The 8064-nt window shown below is 47.4% G+C and overlaps 1 protein-coding gene across 3 annotated transcripts in view; it reads left to right on the forward strand.

Moving 5' to 3' along the window:
- The window catches only part of LOC138521810 (E3 ubiquitin-protein ligase TRIM39-like), a 283884-nt gene extending 276159 nt beyond the window's left edge, over nt 1-7725 (forward strand). For all 3 annotated transcript variants that reach the window (XR_011283131.1, XM_069634925.1, XM_069634926.1), the window contains one exon: nt 7261-7725. The gene's annotated coding sequence lies outside the window, so the exon portion shown is untranslated. The remainder of the gene's footprint in view (nt 1-7260) is intronic.
- Nucleotides 7726-8064: the final 339 nt, after the last annotated feature.

The following is an 8064-nucleotide window of genomic DNA, read 5'->3' on the forward strand; positions in this document are numbered from 1 at the left end:
TGCCTAGAAACACTTGTGTACAGGTGCGTTATAAATTACTTCTATCAAAGGGCAATGGAGCATGGAGGAATCCAACTTGCACATAAATGTTTTGGAACTGAGAGCAGTATTCCGGGCGCTTCAATCATTTCAACCTGTGCTCATGCGGAAGGTGGTAAACGTGTTGACAGATAAAACTACCGCCATGTACTATAACCAAAAAGGCGGTGGTACCCAATCCAGAACACTGTCACAAGCGCAAACATTGTGGCACTCGGCAAACAGCAATCGCATCACGCTACAAGCCTTCCATCTTCCAGGCAAACAAAGTAGAGGATCAGCTCAGTAGGGCGACAAACCAATGCCACAAATGGCAGATATCAAACGAAAAGGTGAAATAAGTGTTCAGTGGGGCACACCCCCAATAGACCTCTTTCTGACTCAGGAAGTGTCCCAAATTCGCCAGCAGATATCCAAAGAAGGGCTCTCTAGGGGACGCATTCAAGGTGTTCTGGGGGGAGGGGGAATGTTTGCCCCGTCTCCCATTTGATATTCCGTTCTTCAAATGCTGTGATTCTCATAGCCACGGCGTGGCCGGGGCAAACCTGGTATTCACACCTTCTTCATCTAGCACAAAACGGGCCAATCAAAGGGAAGGCACCAGATTTACTCTCCCTTGAACAACAGACAAGTGCTCCACCACGATCCAGGGTCCTGAACCTCAATGCTTGACTCCTGATTTCATAAAAGCTGGTCACATATCAATGCCCCAAGATTGCAGGGAAATGTTGCTTACCTGAAACTGTTGTTTTCCAGCATTGACATCTTTCATGGATTCTCATGCACCCTCCGGCTGGGTGTGAGAGAGAGCAAGAGAGGGAACGTAAGAGAGAGAGAAAGAAAGTGAGCGAGAGAGACCGGAGAAGCGTGTACGGTTGCAGGTTGTTTTGCCTGGTAAGGCCTACTACAAATTCTCCTGCCAAACCATCTCCCCTCTAAGATCTCCTACCACCTTACACTACATACACAACCCCCCTGCCCCCACAGACGGCCACCACAGATCTAGCCGTGAGCACATCAACATTAACCGAGCCACAACTAAACTTGCCTCTTTAGCCCCGTCTCACTCTCCCACATCAGCACCTATCAAGACCCAAAGCACTGCAATCTATCCGATCTTGGGCTCTTCCTCCTCCTACTCCTAAGTATCACTACCAAACCCATAGAAAACAGATTGGCACTGAGGAACTGGGTAATTCCGACCTGCACCCATCAACCCCAAAGATTTTGCATCTGCCTTTCCCACTGTCCCAGTAATGGTATCCTGGTGCTTACTTGGTCCGGTGCAATTTGCATCAGATCCTAGTTTGCGCGGGCTGGGGGAGTGGTGGTAAATCCCCAATCCCCATTGGGTACACTGTAATAGCACTGAAAATGGCCGGAAAGTGAAGTATTTTACCTCCAGCAAAAAGCTGGAGGTAAACTCCCAACTCATGATTTGGCCATCCCTTAAATGCGGCAGTAATAGCGGTACCACCGCCTTTAACACCGTGGCCAAACTCGTGATGAGGCTCAACGAGTTCAACTTAAGTCTGTCTGTCCAAAACCTAGGCTTGCCCTCACAACTAAAGATAAACAATGTGTAGGGATGTCAATAATCAAAGAAATTGTGACTAACACAAAGTTCTGAGCTTCTTCCAGCTCCGAACTTCCTTCTCGGCTCCCCTTTCCCAAGTTCAAGAAAGTTCCACAAAAGTCTCCAAATTACCTTGCTCAAGTTCAAAGCAGTTCCACAAATCCTTGGGGTTCCCTTCCACAAGTTCAAGGCAACATAGTTCGAAAGAAGAGTCTTGAGGCTTCGTTCTCAAGACAACTTTGGCAGTTCCTCAAATATTGGGGTTCCCTTCTCCAAGATTTCAAATTAGTCACTTGTCCTTGTTTTAGTCTTTTCAAAAATTGAACTCCACTTAAGGCCAACCTGATCCTCCTTCTGGATTGCATCAGCAGCTTGCTTACAGTGCTTCTCCTTGGCTTGGTTCACAATGTCTTTTGGTTTTCGCAATTTAGGGCTCACTGGTCTAGGCACAGTTATCAGACCACACAGTCCACTCATCACAGGTCACGCAACCAGGGTCCCTAGGCTCTTCAGCCCACGCAGGTTCTCATGTACTTGCCTGTGTTTACAAAGTCACACTCACTTGGTTCTTCCATGTCGGCCTCTTGGCTTTGCCATAACGTGTCATACACTTTGCTGGACTGCATCCATTCATAAAATTCACCTTGTGATGGTTTTACTCATGCCCACTTCTCTGACTCTTTTTGATTTGCCACCATTCACCTATTGCACTTTAACATATTGTCTTGGCTCCTGCCAAAGTTTGTTCATTCAGGTTTAGTCAACACAATTCTTTATACTCTTCTGCCCTTGGCATTGTATTTTCAAACCATTTTCTCAAATGATTGACAGTTCAGCTTCCATTAATATTATCTGTTTTCCCCCTTTACTTTGACAGTACTTGCTCGTTTTTGGAAGCGTTTTCTTAATTGTCTATTGGCTTTGGCAATGTTGGTTTAACCCCTTGGTCAGTCTCAGGCTGTTCACTTTCATTTAGCTTCCGATACAATGTTTTTAGCATGTCTTTCGTTTGCTTGAGTATGTTGACAAAGGATAGATACTTTGTACTTTATCACATTAGTTTGCTTCATTTAAGGATTGGCTGAACAATGAAAAGAACTTTGTTCGCGTAAAACGTCACTTGCTACAATGTTATTCTGAACTTGCGTACGGATTGGCCCCAGAGCGTTTCCCGGTTTACAGAAACTCACTGGTTCTTTTGCTTGCATCCGTTTCTAACGCGGTCTTCTCTGTTCATACACCAGGTAAGTGCCTGCCCTCCTTCGACTCCAACTGCTCAGAAAGGAGATCCCTCTACCCCTATGACACTCTGGTGTTTGAGCAAAACCTGGAGCCAACAAGCAAATATAAGAGTCTTCACTTGGTTGAAAACAGCCCGACACGGCACTGCTTCATGCTGCACGACCTCTGCAGCAAAGAGCCCTCGCTCTTAGACCAATCTCGAGATCCGACTACACCTGCATAGTGGTCGTGATCTAGACGTCCTCTGCTAACACTTGACCACAGCTTCCATTCCCACCACACCGCCTCCTCTGCTTCAAATTTACGCTCTTCTTATACATCGGCAACCCCTTGATAGGTTGCAGGTCTGTGTTCTGAATTGGACATGCCTGACTGTATTTAGAGGGACATGCCTGACCTTTACAGCGCACTGCAGGCATTTTCCTCGAGTGGTGAAATTAGTCACTATTGTTTACTACTCCTAGTCGCCTCTTCCACGACCCAGTACTGTCATCGGTAAATTGTGAGAATATGAGGGGAGATGTTTCATAATAGCCCATAAAGGCCATGAAAGGGCTGAATTGGTTTTCAATAGGGAAAGTGAGATGCCATGTTCTGCCTACTTTGCCCCTAAATCTACTTTTCTTTACCCTTTTTCTGGTGCTTCTAGATTGGTGATATGTCCTGGCCTTTCCTTGGTCAGTGGGATGGGGGTAGCAACATCCATAACTGCCTCTGGGATAGAGGGTTCTTCCTGAAATGGAAACCTGGGATACCGCATCTCGCCTGCGGAAATCTCATCCCCAATCCCTATGGACTCTCCACCCAAGTGATCCTCCGTAACTTCTCCACCCCCAGGGTTAGGATCCAAAAGCGATGGCCTTTCCCTGGCCACCTGAGAAGCGGACACAAGGAGAGTAAATGTGAGGACGACCTCAGGTTTCTCACAGAAGCTCATGGTATATATTAATGGGGGGTAGCGTCCTGGTATATATAAATGCTAGGTACCTCATGGTACATATGAATGCTGGATAGTTCATGGTGGTTTTGAAGGGGTCTGTGCTTGAATTAATGTAATAATTTCTTTATAGCTCTTGGATCTCCTCCCCTCGGTTGCTGCCTCACCTGGTCAATCTATTGTCTCAAGAGGGAGGGATAGTTATTTACTGTTCCTTGTTCCTTAGCAGTTTGGGTCCTGACGATCTAAGGCCAAGGTCCCTGGGGGCCTGTCTGAAGAAAACTTGCAGATTATTTGACATGTGAAGAAGCTTTCAACATGGACTTGCTTCTGCTCATGATCCTTCCACATGAATCCAGTAGAGGCATTGCTCTTTGATTTCTAATTCCTCCCAAACCGGCATTAACGTTAATTCCTGTTGGCACTGACCTGTTGGCTATCGGTGCATATAAGAATATGGGTTCAACTAACAAGCTCAGGGTCAGCTATTCTCTTTATAACTAACTTAATACTTTTTTAGGGGTCACTTCTTCATGGTATGATAACAATTTCATCAGTTCTGGCTCACAACCTTTGAACCCAGAGCAACATTGGATTTAAAGCTGTTTTGCTGGAAGGCTGCCTCTCTGGTGGTAGTAACTCCTTTTTGCCAGAGGTGGTCAAAGAATTTACATTAATCAAGACTTCAGCCTTCCTGTTTTCTTTGCAAACACCTCAAGCGATGCAGACTGCGGCTAATCTAGGACCACTCTTACCCAGGAGAAGAGGGAACTGGTCAAGTCTGTCTTTGAAAGGATCCTCTGAGGAGGCCCAGAACCTGCTCTCTGAGAAGTGGCAGATAGAAACACAAGGTTCTGGACAGGACTAGGATTCATCCTCCTCTTTTGTATGTGTGTTAGGGAAAGACATTTACCACGCCCAGCCGACTTGGCCCACACACCAAGGGAGGACTTGATATGATTGTGTTTCTAGGCACGACAAGACAAGGGGGGGAAGACGGAGGGAGGACAAGACAAACTATCTAAGATAATGCAATAACGAGAAGTGCAAGGGAAAAGGGAGGGGACACAGGGCAATAAGTGCAGCCAGGGAAGCGCGGCTCTGGGCAGTGCAAGGAGAACAAGGGACTGTAGCGTTAGTTACAGCCTGTAAGTACGTGTTAGGACCAGAGGCAGTGCAAGGGTGACTGATCAAGGAAGAGCCTGGGACCCAGTGAAAGGCTAGCCAAGCAACCAGTCAGTACAGCAAACAGGTAGGTCAGCAGGGGAGGGAAGGGAGAGAAATGAAATTGGAGGTGAAGAGCTAAGTTTTGAGCTGCTTCCGGAACTTCAGGTGGTCCGGCTCACGTTTGAGAGGGGGAAGGAGGCACCTGCAGAGGAGAGAGATCTACCCCCCACACTCTGCCTGGAGAAGCGTTTAACCCTTAGAGAGTTGGAGGTAGCTGAGCAAAGGGCTCGAGAAGGAAGATATTTTGGAAGAGGGCGTTGGATGTAGTGCGGGCTCCAGCCCCAGAAAGCCTTGTGAACAAGGCAAAGGGTCTTGCACTTGATCCTTGCAGCCACAGGGAGCCAGTGGATAGATTTCAGGAATGGAGAGATACGGTCCCTGGGCTTGAAGCCAAGGATAAAGTCTGCCAGTCCTGTTCTGAATAACGTGACCCTGAATACCCCAGTCAAAATTCCACCACCCATCCCTCCTACTCCTCTCTGATGCTCAGAAACATGGGCAGCCAGGTTCATATTCCCAACTCCTGTGAGTTCTGCTCCCGCCGGTTTGTTGCCCTATAAAACTGAACCGCACCATCTTGTCCTCCCTCAACTCGACCCCCAGCCAATCTGTGGAGGTGCAGTTATTTTCCGAATTCTAAGGCCTCGGGACAGCGCAGGCCGTGAAACCCTATTTCTTTGACCTAACCAAGGAGGCGCACCCTACTCTTATAGTGGTCATAGCAGGCAGATTCTGGAGTCATCCAGGGTATCCTGAAGAACCCCATAGATCCAAAGGTTCTAGCTTTAAATCTACACCAGATGGGCCTATATTTACCTCTGTGGGTTTGTATGAGGCAGGACACGAGCATCCTATGTTGGCTGGGGTTCCATGGCAGAATGTCTGGTGGCATGAAGTCCTGGACCTCGCAGCCTCAAAGACTCCAAATGGAGACAGTATTCCATTAAAAAAAGCCACGTTCATTTGTTGAGAAGCCTGCCTCCAACCAGGGTTCAACAAAAGCAAACTGATGTTGCAGATCTACACCTTCGGATAATAGTGGTTGCAGTAATCGTACTGTAGGGCAAGGTGCTATCAGCATCCCTGTTTCCCTGCTGAGAAAAGGGGGGTGGACATTCTTTGGCTCCATTGGTAGACTGGTGTACTGTAGCCCCTCCCCACAAACCCCTTTTCTGGGTCTCTACAGTGTCTTGATAACCTGGTACTAACACCACACACAAGGCTAGAAGTGACAGAGTACTGGTGGTATCCTCCTTATACCGCCGCCAGGGCCAGCATTACACGGTGGGCAGTGGACCCCAGTGGTATTCTCTATCCATCCCCTAGCACCCCTGATGTTAAACCATCAAGCATGACAGATTCTCAGCTGTGTCAAGCTGAAAAGTGTTAAGCACCAGGTCCCCCATAGAAAGCTGGGGAGCTGCCCGGCTGTCCTGGCACCTATGGGCCCATGCGATCACTGTACTGCTAGTTCACAGCCCCCTTTATTCCCTTCAAGGTTCCTGCTTTATAGTCTGCCACGAGAGCTACTCTCATTGGTCAGTGAGCTGTTTGCTGTTACGTTATCTCGGCTGGAGCCTTTTATGATCTTGCATCCAACTGAAGCCAAGGTAGCAGCCACATCTTAGCCAGATGCACTGAATGATAGATGTTTATAATAAATAGTTCATTGTGAGAGATGGCGCCTCCTGGTGGAGCTGAGTGTATGCCTCAGTAATGGAGTGAGTAAATTCATAACTGCAACCTAAATATCCTACAAGGGCAAACATTGGAGAGGTTTCTTACACCGCATCACTATTTTCTTTTGGGTATTTATTTCATGAGCATGAGCCTAGATTTGGGGTGCAACAGGGCATACATTAGATGCTTATCATGGGAGCGGTCCTTAAAATGTGGCATTCATTTCCAGCATCCCATTCCGGGGTCGCCGGGAATAGTTCACATTTACAGTTAGTGGGGAACCTGTGACAATGTTGAGATGCAGTTAGCGGGAATGTTGGGGTGCCCTCTAGAGTGTGATCATGACGACGGATACGGGACTTGGTGGGTTCAGGGATGGGGGGGGTCATAAGCAGTGTGAAAAGTCGTCTTTGAAGAGGATGGGCTTGAATTATTTTCTGAATTGCCGAGGGTTGGGCAAGTCTGATAGGGGGGTATGAGGTTGGGGGGGATATAGATGGAGAATACTTGTCTAATTATAACCGTAACATGAGTGTATTTTATCTTTAATGTTCCTCAGGCCACACAAGACAATATGGCGCCCATCACGAGAGAAAATGGCGCCCATCTCGAGAGAATATGGCGCCCATCACAAGAGAATATGGCACCCATCACGAGAGAATATGATATGATAGGTTATTTATAAAGCGCTATGGCATTTTATACTGAGAAAAAAACACAGTCCCTATCACGAGTAGAATCATTTGAGAAGTGAACTTTACCTCCAACTGTGCCAAGAAGACGGAATGTTCCATTTCATCAGGATCTTATTGTATTTTTGGAAACTGTTCAAAAGCAGTGATATCAATCAGTGGTGTGAATAAGTCTTATGCTGAAGCCACACTTGCATTCTCCAGGTGCTTTATGTCTATCTTGTTTGTCATTAATACGTACAATCAATATCGACCTGCTGCACTATGTCAGATGTCAAGAACTAATGTATGTGAAATGCAATCAAACCAATAAAGCTTTGATGGGAAATAAATGCTCCTTGCATGGGTGAAATTTTAGGGGGGGGGGTACAAGGGTGTTTGTCTCCTCCAACTTTGGTGGCACACTAAGTAATCACCCCTCATTTTATATGGAGGGAACCCGGGCGCCCATGTTTGTAGTCCCAGAACGGGGTGCCGTGCCATTAGGTTCTGGCCCCGCGCCTCTGCCCTCCCCCTGCTCGGCCTGACTAAAGTCAGAAGCTATGGTGCTGGACTGGGTGATGTCGGGACACACTGCAGCTGACAGCCACTGGGCTGCCGCATGCCTGTTGGTCGCTGAACGTGTTGCTCTTTGGCTGCGCTATAGTGCTTGTGCGACAGGGACCGGGATG

The sequence above is a fragment of the Ambystoma mexicanum genome, chromosome 13 (assembly GCF_040938575.1).
Source record: "Ambystoma mexicanum isolate Mex_15411 chromosome 13, UKY_AmexF1_1, whole genome shotgun sequence".
In the NCBI taxonomy this organism is placed as follows: Eukaryota; Metazoa; Chordata; class Amphibia; order Caudata; family Ambystomatidae; genus Ambystoma; species Ambystoma mexicanum.